This window comes from Herpailurus yagouaroundi, unplaced genomic scaffold (genome assembly GCF_014898765.1).
Source record: "Herpailurus yagouaroundi ecotype Mexico unplaced genomic scaffold, PumYag 211, whole genome shotgun sequence".
Classification (NCBI taxonomy): domain Eukaryota; kingdom Metazoa; phylum Chordata; class Mammalia; order Carnivora; family Felidae; genus Herpailurus; species Herpailurus yagouaroundi.
In genome coordinates this window covers 458,887-472,323 of record NW_024412442.1, presented here as the reverse complement: position 1 = coordinate 472,323, position 13,437 = coordinate 458,887, and the positions used below count along the sequence as shown (strand labels likewise).

General features: G+C 36.1%; 2 long non-coding RNA genes across 2 annotated transcripts; one reads left to right on the top strand and one right to left on the bottom strand.

Moving 5' to 3' along the window:
- The first annotated feature begins 244 nt into the window (after positions 1-244).
- Positions 245-1,768, top strand: LOC121016526 (uncharacterized). The gene is made up of 2 exons (XR_005784335.1): positions 245-930; positions 1,564-1,768. It is a non-coding gene; the product is annotated as an uncharacterized LOC121016526 (long non-coding RNA).
- A 3,700-nt stretch (positions 1,769-5,468) lies between these two features.
- On the bottom strand, positions 5,469-12,691 carry LOC121016525 (uncharacterized). The gene is made up of 3 exons (XR_005784334.1): positions 12,680-12,691; positions 10,844-10,848; positions 5,469-5,568 (listed from the first exon to the last, which is right to left on the bottom strand). It is a non-coding gene; the product is annotated as an uncharacterized LOC121016525 (long non-coding RNA).
- Positions 12,692-13,437: the final 746 nt, after the last annotated feature.

Genomic DNA, 13,437 nt, shown 5'->3' with positions numbered 1-13,437 from the left:
GAGGAAAGGGGATATTAAAACTAACAGGATGGACTTGGAAAAAATCACTTAGCATAACATAGTCAAAATGAGAAAAATAATTTAAAAATCTATGACTTTTATAATAAATATACTAAAGTGCATTAAAACGACATAAAATTTATTGAATTTTAGTGTGAAATATGAGAATGATTAACAGAGAAAAATTTTAAACCAAGTTCTCCTGAAATCACATTTATTATAGACATAATAGGCCCTTCCTTTACTACATATTATGCACAAAATTTACCCTTATAGAAATATTGAAGGCCTATGAACCATTGCCTCTCTTTAACAGATATATAAATTGTTGGCTTCCAAGTTCATTGACCATATAACATAATAAAAGAGATACAAACAATGCCCGTGAGAAATGGCACACTATTCCTGTTCTGTACTACTCTCAAGTTCCCTCTTTCAAAACTGAAGGAGCAACGCCTTGATGTAAAAGCACACCAATATTGAAGCAATAATGCTCCTGAATAATATGCTTCACTGGCAGAAGCTTGTCACCGTGGTAACACAACAACATCAGGCAACATTGTTTTGTTCCTTTGTCCATGAAAATTCTTAAGATAAAATATGATGTTAAAATTAACAAAACAACAAAATGAGGCATTTCTTTGAATCATACTTATTTGTAACAGGTAAACAACAGCATATTTTTATTCATATTTTTAAAACTGTGTAAAAACATCAACTTGACCCTATGTGATCTTAGAGAAATGGGATGAACTTTTAACAACTCATCTGCTACATTTCTAAATGGGCACAACTTGTTAAGAGATGAGAAATCTGCTAAGAGAGCAGTGATGTCGTTGTCAGAAGTGGTCAAAGGAGCAGGGAAAACAAAGTACATCCCAGCAGATGAAGGAAAAAGAGCTATGGAAAAAGATGAAGGAAAATGAGCTGGTGAGTCACTCCCACACAGCAGAAGTGGGCCTAATCAAGGAATAGTCTCTAACCTCAGAGAAGGGACACCTAGCAGCATTTGTGCAGCTGGATTTCAGAATTACAATGGACAAATGTCTCTCCTATGTGATTTTCTTTCTTCCCTTTTTTTGAACGGATATTTCTCTTGTAATTATACTGCTCTAGTTTAACCCATATGTTGGATGTTTGTAGTATTAACAAACTTATTCATAGGTCTCTGGATTAAGAAGGACACATCCTGATTTAAAATATACCATAAAATACTGTACTCTTAGCCTGATGCTATAATTGGGTGAGATTCTTTGAGGACTTGAAGGGATTGACTGTATTCTGCATTTGGAAGGCAATAAATAATTTTGAACAAGAGATAGACTATGGCAGATTGATTGCTTAATGCCATCAATTAATGTTGTCTCTATATCCATATGCTTTGCCCTATAAACTCAAAGTCCTTTCCCTTTCTGACTCTGAGATCAGGCTGTGACTTGCTTCAGGCAATTAAATGTTATCAAATGTACTGTAATCAGAAAATTAAAAAGCCCATGTGTGTTTCCATTTTCTATTTTACACAATGATGCTTGCTCTCTCTTTTGACCTCTGCCATCATCATAGGAACAAGTGAACCTGCCAGAGGTGTATGAGAAGTACTTGGAAAAAAGCTGAGGTCATTCTAGACAAGGCAACAGCCAGCAGACCCCAAAACATGTGAGAGAACACAGCCAAGATCAGTTCATCTCAGCCCAGATCAGCCCAGTACATAATGCCAACCTAATATATAGATTTGTGAGGAATAATAAAAGGTGGTTGTTTTAAACGACTAAGCTTTGGGGTAGTTTGTTAAGTAGCCATAGCCAACTGATATATCTTCATTTGCATGATCTGGGACTAAGAATCCAAGACCAGGATTAATTAGTAGACTAGAGTCAGTTTCTAGTAAACTTTGTCGATGAATTCCTTGTCTGGAAGACAGTGTTTAAGGAAATTATTGTTGGGCATATTAACCCTAATCTCTCAATCCACTACTCTGATCACAAAATGTGTCCCCTAAGCAAAATAACCCATTCCACTATCAATTCTCTAAGAGCTGTGAGAATTGAAGACCATCCTCAGAATGCAGGTTATTTCCCCTGAGAAGGATGGGGTAAAACCATTTGTATGGACAGTCCAAAGAGCATATACTTTCTCATATGGAAAGTGTTTACAGGACTACCATCCACAAATATAGCATGAAGGTTGAGAACAGTCTTCTGAGGACCTCTAAGATTTTTCTCAAGCATCCTCCAATGATCTCTATCATTCTGGAGGAAGTAACCATCCCAAATGACTTCCTTTCTCTTAAACCTTGGGATCTAAGATCCACTTTTGGCAATCAGTTTCATTTGTTAATATTATTATATGATACATAGATCAAGTGTGTTAGAAAGTTTCAGAAGCAGAGTAAGTGTGTTAGAAGGTGAAGTGTTCTCTCTCCTTGTTGAAATATCAGACAGATGAACAAAAAAGTTATCACTATAAAAATTGCAAGAATCTGGGATGGTCTTCTTGCAATTCTGGAGAAATCCAAGGGCAGGACAGTGTGTACCCATTTCTAGCTTCTCATCTTCAGTGATCCCATCTTACTAGGCAAGGATCTTTTTCTTCCTTAGAGTATATCCATAGCCTTATTTGCATGCCAGGAGCAGTCATTTACATGGGGGCCAGTAGTTTCCTTATTATTCTGCTTGCTTTCTCTTTGACCTCTGTCATCACCATAAGAACAAGAAAGCCTTCCAGAAGCATGTAAGAGGCACTTGGAAAAAAAGCTGAGGTCATTCTAGACAGGACAATAGCCAGCAGACACCAAAATATGTGAGAAAACAGTGCCAAGACCAGTTAATCTCAGCCCAGATCTGCTAACCCACTCCTACGTTCCTGATGTACTTGAAATACACTAATTTGTACGCTTACTAGAGTGAGACAAGCCAGTATCATGCTTACGTGACATAAGTATGGACCTAGAAACAAATCATATAAAACAGTACAATGAGTATATTCCGTCCAGGGAGTCATCAAACGTGTTTCTGATTATAGTAGTACCTTTAGTCCCCATCTACTCCATGGCACAGGGTACAGCCAGACTTCTGTAATAATAAGGGTGAAGACAAGGTTCTGCTAAGACATATCACCATTGTTTCTTAGTCACTAATCACACCAGAGGGGCTGGTACTTCCCTAATCATAACTTAACATTACATTGCCAAATAGTTAGACTGTCTCTTGCTAAGTCTGACTTCCACTGCAGCTTCAATTCTTGGCACTGGCCTAGAATTTAATGGCCAACAGGAGATTCACACACTTCTGTTACTGCTGTCTCTATAAATTCCCCTGATACATGCTATTCCAGCATGTTTAGTATGTGTGTGCTCTTGCCATTTCCCCTCCTTTGTATGAAGCACCTCACTTACATCAATGGACATATCATCTATGCAGAAGATCAACAAAAAAAACGATGGCTCCAGCTGGAATAACAGATACATTTAGGACATTCCATCCTAAAACAGCAGCATACACATTCTTTCCAAGTGCACACGGGACATTCTCCAGTATAGATCATATATTAGGTCACATATCAGGCCTCAACAAATACAAAAATACTGAGATCACACCATGCATATTTTCTGACCACAATGCCATGAAATTTGAAGTCAACCACAAGGAGAAAATAGGAAGACCACAAACACACGGAGGTTACAACACATGCTACTAAACAATGAATGGGTCACCCAGGAATTCAAAGAAGAAATTAAAAAGTACATGGAAACAAATGAAATGAAAACAAAGGTCCAAAATCTTTGAGATACAGCAAAAGCACTTCTAAGAGAGAAGGACACAGCAATACAGGCCTACCTTAAGAAGTAGGAAAAACCCTGGGGTGCCTGGGTGGCTCAGTCTGTTAAGCATCCAATTCTTGGTTTCAGCTCAGGTCATGATCTCATGGTTCATGGATTCAAGTCCCGCATCAGGCTCTGTGCTGACTGTGTGGAGCCTGCTTAGGATTCTCTCAAACTTCTCTCTCTCTCCCCGCCCTCCCCCTCCCCCCCACTCACACTGTCTCTCTCTCTCTCTCAAAATAAATAAATAAATTTAAAAAAATACTTTATAAGAAGAAAAATCCCAAATAAACAACTTAACCTTACACCTAAGGTAGCTACAAAAAGAACAATAAATGAAGCCTAAAGCCAGCAGAGTAAAGAAAAAAGTAAAGATTACAGCAGACATAAATGATATACAAAGTAAAAAACAAACAAACAAACAAACAAACACACACACAGAAAAAAAAAACCAAGAGAACAGATCAATGAAACCAGGATCTGGTTCTTTGAAAGAATTAATAAAATTGATAAACTTCTAGCTAGACATGTCAAAAAGAAAAGAGAAAGGACCTAAATAAATAAACACAAATGAGAGAGGAGAAATAACAACCAACACTACAGACATACAAGCAATTAGAAGAGAATATTATGAAAAACTATATGCCAACAACTTGGAGAACCTGGAAGAAATGGATAAATTCCTAGAAACTTATAAACCACGAAAACTAAAACATGAAGAAATAGAAAACCTGAATATACTTATAACCAGCAAAGAAACTGAAACAATAATCAAAAATCTCCCAACAAACCAAAGCAGGACCAGATGGCTTCACAGGTGAATTTTACCAAACATTTAGAGAAGAGTTAATACCTATTCTTCTCAAACTATTCCAAAAAAAGAAAAGAAAAGAAAACTTCCAAATTCATTGTATGTGGCCAAGATTACCCTAATACCAAATCCAAATAAAGGCACTACTAAAAAAGAGAACTATAGGTCAATATTCCTAAAGAATATGGATGCAAAAATTCTCAATAAAATACTAAGCAAATTGAATCCAACAGTACATTAAAAGAATCATTCACTGTGATCATGTGGGATTTATTCCTGGTCTGCAAGGGTGGTTCAATATGTGCAAATTAAACATTATTTTTTTTAATGTTTATTTATTTTTGAGAGACAGAGAGAATGAGAACACAAGCAGGGGAGGGGCAGAGAGAGAGAGAGAGAGAGAGACACAGAATCAGAAGCAGGCTCAAGGCTCTGACCTGTTAGCAGACAGCCCAACACAGGGCTCTAACCCACTAACAATGAGATCATGACCTGAGCCAAAGTCAAACCCTGAACAGACTGAGCCACCCAGGTGCCCCCACTGCAAAGTAATCAATGTAATATACCACATTAATAAAATAAAGGATAAGATCCATATGATTATTTCAATAGATGCTTTATAAAAAGCATTTGACAAAGTACAACATCAATTCATGGTGAAAACAATCCTCAACAAACTAGGATTAGACAGAACGTACATTGACATAATAAAGGCCATCTATGAAAAACCCACATCTAATATCATCCTCAATGGAGAAAAACTGAGAGCTTTTCCTCTATAAATAGGAACAAGATAGGGATGTCCACTCTCACCACTGTTACTGAACATAATACTGGAAGTCCTAGCCACAGCAATCAAATAACAAAAAGTAATAAAAGGCATCCACATTGCCAAGGAGGAAGTCAAACTCTCACTAACTCCAGATAACATAATACTCTACACAGAGAACCCAAAAGACTCCATCAAAATATTGCTAGAAATGATGCATTAATTCAGTCACAGGATACAAAATCAACATACAGAAATCTGCTGCATTTCTATGCACGAATAATGAAGAGCAGAAAGAGAAATCAAGGAATCAAACCCATTTATAATTGCACCCAAAACCATAAGATGCCTAGGAATAAACCTAACTTAAAGAGGTAGCAAAGAATCTGTACGCTGAAAACTATAAAACACTGATAAAAGAAATTGAAAATGACACAAATAAGTGGAAAAACATTCCATGCTCATGGAATGGAAGAAAAAATACTGTTAAAATGTCTATAGTACCCAAAGCGATCTACACATCTAATGCAACCTCTATTAAAGTGTCAAAAGTATTTTTTCACAGAGCTAGAACAAACAATCCTAAAATTTGTATGGAACTACAAAAGACCCAAGCAACCTTGAAAAAGAAAAACAAAACTGGAGGCATCACAATTCCAGACTTCAAGTTATATTGCAAAGCTGTAATGATCAAGACAGTATGATACTTGCACAAAAATATACATATAGATCAATAGAACAGAATAAAAAAATCCAGAAATGAACATAGAACTCGATGGCCACTTAATCTTCTTGAAAGCAGGAAATACTATCCAATGGAAAAAAAGATAGTCTCCTCAACAAATGGTGTGGGAAAACTGGACAAAACATGCAAAAGAATGAAACTGAACCACTTTCTTATACTATACACAAAAATAAACTCAAGATGTATTGAAGACCTAAATGTGAGACAGGAAACCATCAAAATCTTAGAGGAGAACACTCTGACCTTGGCTGTAGCAACTTCTTACTAGATATGTCTCTGAGGCAAGGGAAATGAAAGTAAAAATAAACTATAGGGACTTCATCAAAATAAAAAGTCTCTGCACAGCAAAGGAAACAATCAACAAAACTAAATGGTAACCTACCCAATGGGAGAAGATATTTTTAAATGACATATCTGATAAAGGGTTAGTATCCAAAGATATATAAAAAACATCAAACTCAACATTAAAAAATCAAATATTCCAGTTAAAAACTTGGCAGAAGAACTGTACATTTTTTCCAAAGAAGGCATCCAGATGGCTAACAGACATATGAAAAATTGCTCCACATCACTTTTCATCGGGGAAATACAAATCAAAACCACAGTGAGATATTACCTCACACGTATCAGAATGGCTAAAATTAACAACACAGAAACAAAATGTGTGGACAGAGTGTGCAGAAAGGGAAACCCTCTTATAATGTTGCTGGGAATGAAAACTGGTGTACCCACACTGCAAAACCTTATGGAGATTCCTCAAAAAGTTAAAATAGAACTACCCTATGATCCAGCAATTGCACTACCAGGGATTTACCCAAAGGATATAAAAATACTAATTCAGAGGACTACAGTGCACCTTGATATTTATAGCAGCATTATCAACAATAGCCAAATTATGGAAAGATCCCAAATGTCCATTGACTGATGAAGGGATAAAGAAGATGTGGTGTGAATACAAAATGGAATATTAGTCATAAAAAATGAAATCTTGCCACTTGCAATGATGTGGATGGAGGTACGTGTATTATGCTAAGTGAAAGAAGTCAGTCAAAGACAAATACCATATGATTTCACTCATATGTGAAACTTAAGAAACAAAACAAACTAGGGAGGCAAACTAAGAAACGGACTCTTAACTACAAAGAACAAACTGATGGTTACCAGAGGGGAGGTGGGTGAGAAGATAGGTTAAATAGGTGATGTCAATTAAGGAGGGCACTTGTGATGAGCCTCGGGTGTGGTATTGTGTTGAAATCACTAGATTATACAACAGAAATTAATATAACATTGGAAGTTAACTAGCTGGAATTTAAATAAAAACTTAAAAAAAAATAGAATTTGTCTGTGAAGCCATCTGGTCCTGGACTATTGTTTGTTGGGAATTTTTTTTATTACTGATTCCATGTTCTTTGCTAGTAATTGGTCTGTTCGAATTTTCCATTTTTCCCTGCACCAGTTTTGGTAATTTATGGGTTTCTCAGAGTTTGTTATGTGTTTCTCAGAGATTGTCCAATTTGATGGCATACAATATTTCATAATATTCTCTTAAAATCGTTTGTATTCCTGTGGTGTTCGTTGTTATTTCTTCTCATTTGTGATTTTGTTTGAGTCCTTTTTCTTCTTCTCCTCCCCCTCCTCCTCCTCCTCCTTTGTCTCTACCTCCACCCCCTTTCTTTTTTATCCCCCCTAATGAGTCTGGGTAGAAGTTTATCAATTTTGTTGATCTTTTCAAAGAACCAGCTCCTGGTTTCATTGATCTGGTCTATTGATTTTTAGTTTCTATTTCATTTGTTTCTGTCTAGTCTTCATTATTTCATTCCTTCTGCTGTTTGGGTGTTTTGTTTTTCTTCTTTTCCTAGCTCCTTTATGTGTAAAGTTAGATTGTTTATTTGAGATTTTTATAGCTTCTTGAGGTAGACCTGTATTTCTATAAATGTTCCCTTAGTGTAACTTTGGCTGCATCACAAAGATTTTGGATCAAGTGTTTTTCATTTTAATTTGTTTCCATGTTTCCATTTTTAATTTCTTCTTTGACATCTTGATTGATCCATTCACTCATTGTTCAGTGGCATGTTATTTCAGCTCCATGTATTTTGTGGTCCAGATTTTTTCTTGTGGTTGATTTCTAGTTTCACAGTGGTCTGGTCAGAAAAGAGGCTGGTATATCTTCAGTCTTTCTGAATTTGTTAAGGATTGTCTTGTGGCCTAATATGGGGCCTATTCTGGACAATGTTCCACGTGCACTTGAAAAGGATGTGTATGCTGATGTTTTAGTATTGAACGTTCTGAATAAATCTATTAAATCCATCTGGTCATTCAAAGCCACTGTTTCCTTGCTGATTCTCTGTTTGGATGATCTGTCCATTTATGTAAGTAGAGTGATAAAGCCCTGGCATTATTGTATTGCTAACGATTAGTTCTTTCATGTTTGTTATTACTGCTTTATATACGTGAGTATCTCCATGTTGGATGCATAAATATTTAGAATTGTTGTATCTTTTTGTTGGATTGTCTCCTCTATTATTATATAGTGCCCTTCTTTGACTCTTGTTTTAAAGTCTATTTTGATATAAACATTGCTACTCCAGCTTTCTTTTGACATCAATTTGCATGATTAATGTTCCCCATCCTCTCACTTACAATCTGTAGGTGTCTATAGGTCTGAAAAGAGTCTCTTGTAAGAAGCAGGTAAGTGGTTCTTTTTTTTTTTTTCTAGCCACTTTGTCACTCTATGTCATTTGATTGTTTAGCCCATTTACTTCAAAGTAATTACTGATAGATATGTATTTATTGCCATTTTATTATTTGTGTGTGTGTGTGTGTGTGTGTGTGTGTGTGTGTTTAGTTTTTCTCTGTTCCTTTCTTCTCTTGTTCTCTTTTATGTTTGCTGGCTTTTTTTAGTGGTACACTTAGATTCCATTCTCTTTATTCTTTGCATATCTATTACTTTTTTTTATTTGTGGTTACCATCTGGTTTGTATATAACATCTTCTGCATATAGCATTCTATATGAAGTTGATGGTCACTTAAGCTTAAAATTAAGCTTCTTTCTTCCTCTTCCTCATCCTACACCTCCTCCAAGTTTTAGGTATATAGTGTCATTATTTATGCCCTTTTATATTTTGAAACCCTTAATTAACTTTTACAGATAGGCTTATTTTTAGTGTATTTTGTTTCCAATTTTTTATACTCTTATTTATGGTCTTACCTTTAAGACCTTTAAGAACTCTACTCAAAGAGTTCCTTTTAATATTTCTTACAGCCCAGTTAAGTGGTCATAGACTCCTTTAGTTTTGTTTGTCTGAGAAATTCTTTATCTTTCCTTTTACTCTGAATGATAGCCTTGCTGGATAAAGTATTCTTGGCTGCAGATTTATTCTTTTCAGCACTTTGAATATATCATGCCTCTCTCTCCCTTCTGGCCTGCAAAGTTTCTGCTGAAAAATCAGCTGATAGCCTCATGGATTTCCCTTGTGTGTAACTGTCTTCTTTTCTCTTTCTGCATGTAAAATGTTTGCTTTATCACTAACTTTTGTCATTTTAATTACTATGTGTCTTGGTGTGGACCTCCTTGGGTTGAGTTTTTTTGGGGGGATCTGTGCCTCTTGGATCTAGATGTCTGTTTCCAACCCCAGATTAAGGAAGTTTTCATGTTTTATTTTTTTAAATAACTTTTCTGCCCCCTTTTCTCTGTTCTTCTTCTGGGATCCCTATAATGCACGTGTTGTTACACTTGATGGAATCACTGAGTTCCCTAAGTCTATTTTCATTTTACATATTTTTTTCTCTCACCTACTCAGTTTGATTAGTATCCATTACTCTGTCTTCCAGATCATTAATTCATTCTTCTGCTTCCTCTAGCCTGCTACTTATTCCCTCATTTTTTTTTCTTTAATCTCTTTGTTAAGGATCTCACTGATGCCCTCCACTCTTTTCTCAAGTCCAGTGAGTATCTTTATGAGCATTCCTTTTAATTCTCTGACATATTACTTGTATCCATGTTGCTTTGGTCTCTTGCTGTGATTTTGTCCTGTTCTTTCACTTGAGACAAATTCCTCTCTCTTCTCATTTGGTCTAACTATCTGTGTCTGTTCCTGTAGGAAAGTCAGTTACATATCCTGTTCTTGAAAGTAATGGCTTTATGAAGAAGAGGTCCTATAGTACCCTGTAGTGCAGTGTTCCCTATTCCTCAGGACCTAGCAGTCCTGGGAGTATCTCCTCTGTGTGCTGTGTGTGCCCTGCTGTGGAGACCTGGCCACTTTTTCCTTCAGTCTAGTCATATGTAGAGGCTCTCTTTGCCTGTTGTGGTCAGTGTTTGGTCCCTGGCTGAGTGGGGCACATTTTAATAAGGTATGCACTGGTCTGCTTGCAAAATGAGACCACCAAAACTTTTGCTGCCACCAGAAATTCTTCAATGTGGCAATTTCTCTACCTTCAGTTATGGAGTTTGTTCTGCCAGTCTTTGGGTTGTTTTCTGAATTAGTTAGCTTATGTGAGTGTTATATTTTATCCATGGGGCAAGTGAGCTGAAGGTCCTCCTTCTCTGCCATATTCCCAGACTTCCCTGATTATGAGCTTTGATGAAATACTCTGATTCACTGTGGGGACCCCCATCTCAGCATTGTTAAGCCTTTTCTTCTTAAAATGATGAGATACTCCATTCCAAAGTATTTTATCATCCTATTTCAGTTATATAACCTTTGCTTACAGTCTTATAGAAATCAAATAACAAAGGATATAGGGTCTCCATATTCACTATGTAAACTTTCACTTTATCCTCATTTCTTGTATGTAATGTGTACCTTTCATTTTGCCTTTTGCTCTCAGTCTAGAGACCTGTCTATGCTCTTCAGATAAATCTCAATAATAAATATTTATAATATTTCAGGATACAGCATGGTAGTTATTTAGGTTTCAAAGAGGGATAGGATATGGGTCTTGTAAACAGAACTTAAAATAATGCCCATGTTATTAGCCCATTATAAAGGTCCTGAATTCTAGCAATTCCTGGGCCTTTGGGGGGATTCTATGGGGTACACAATTTGACTTTACCCATTGCCACATTAGAATCCAACTTTTTGGGACATGCTAAATCAATCATAGTCATCAGCTTCTTTCTGGATTTCCAAATTGGTATTGCTATTCTCTCTTCTTGTACTCTGTCCTTGTCAAAATAAGCATCTTAATTTTTTTTCTCTCATGTTAGTGGGGTTTCATGAGGGAAATGGTATAAATATGTTGGTTCAAAACACTATTTTAAACCAAAAGTCTCAACCAAACTTATAATTTTTTTTAACATTTATTTATTATTGAGACAGAGAAACACAGAGCGTGACAGGGGAGAGGCAGAGAGAGGGAGAGAACAGAATCTGAAGCAGGCTCCAGGCTCTGAGCTGTCAGCACAGAGTCTGATGCTGGCTCAAGCCCATAAACCAAGAGATCATGATCTGAGCTGAAGTCGGACGCTTAACCGACTGAGCCACCCAGGCATCTCTCAACCCAACTTATCTTAGAAAAATATCCCACCATATTGGCAAAATTGTTCAGTGTCTTTTTTTTTTTTTAATTTTTTTTTAATGTTTATTTATTTTTGAGAGACAGAGAGACAGAGTGTGAGCGGAGGAGAGGCAGAGAGAGAGGGAGACACAGAATCGGAAACAGGCTCCAGGCTCTGAGCCATCAGCCCAGATCCTGACGCGGGGCTCGAACTCACGGACCGCGAGATCGTGACCTCTGAAGTCGGACGCTTAACCGACTGCGCCACCCAGGCGCCCCAAAACTGTTCAGTGTCTTAAACTCAGAGAAATGGTCTGGTTGTAGTTATGCATTTCCCAGAGTGCCAAGTGGGGCAGCAGGAAATATCATCATTTCAAAGATGCACCCTTCCCCCAAAACTCTATTTATTTGATCTGTTAACCTGTAATGTTTCCCAGAAGCCCTAGTAAATGCAGAGTTCATAGATCTCTTCATATCAAAACAATCAGTTCAGAGGGGAAAAGCTTCAGGTACCAAATAGTGATTAAACCTGGTATCATACAATACTAATATCTTGATTGAAATTATGAGGCACCAGCTGTTGGCTTTAATTGTATTTCTCATAAATGCAATAGTATACATTAATATCCCTGCAATATAAAATGGTACAAGATGTAGGACAGCACTGACAGTGAATATATATGCATGGAATTTGGATGTTTTTTATTCAGTGCAAACAGATACTTCCTGTTAATTAAGTACATGTGACATATTTCTTAAGTAACTTTATGTTGTGGTCACTATGAATGTTTTTAAATCATACATTTTAGAAGAACTTTAAATATTTTGTTAATAGGATTTCTTACCACAGGACTGAAAAGTAAAACTGAATTCTACTTAAATGATCTTTAAATTCCTGTCTAATTCTATCAAATAGCAGCTATTTCAGTGGGAAGAAAAAAAAATCTCAAGTCTATTTTTTCCCTCAGCACTTAAACCAACATCTGTTTGAACTTACTAAATTTCACTTTAAATTGACTTATCAGATTTCATGAAAACAGCAAAACACACTTTTCCAATCTTCAGTCCACAGGGGTCAGACTTTCAAAGTATACTTGTTTCCAGCTGCCAATAAGTATTAAGTCAGCAAGAAGCCAAGTAAAAAAGATGAAATAAATGCTGCTTTTTTGAGTATTGTTTTCTAGTAGTATCTATACTGGATCTCCTATCTATTAAAATAAATAATAAAAGATAAATAAAAAGTGGCTAAACACAAATTTCCCACTGTTTCCCACTGTTTTAAGAAACTAAATGCAGTTGCTATAGTGCAAAGTTTTTACAAACTGAAAACAACACCAGTTTAATGATACTATAATTAATCTTTATAAAGGAAGAATTATAATAAAAATATTAATTACAACTATAGGAAATAAGCAATCTCTTCAGCAGGATTCTACTTTATTGCCTTTGATGATTACAACAGATTATAAACATGATTCAATTTAAATAACAGGTAAATAAACCAAATATTAGCAATTTGTACCATCCATAAATAGTTGGATGTTCTAACAAAGCTGCAGGATATAGAAGAAGTTCAAAAGTAAGGCTTTTCAAAAATTTAATATTATCAACTTGCTGACTCTATCCTTGGTATAGATATTAATGATAAAATCTTTTGTTTTGCTCTGCTCTTTACCTGTCTTTGTTGGGGTTTTAATATTCACCTTTATTAATTTTATACTGAATGCACATACAAGGCGTTCTGGATCAAAGACATATCACTGTACACCTAAAAATAATGACCACACGATTCCTCA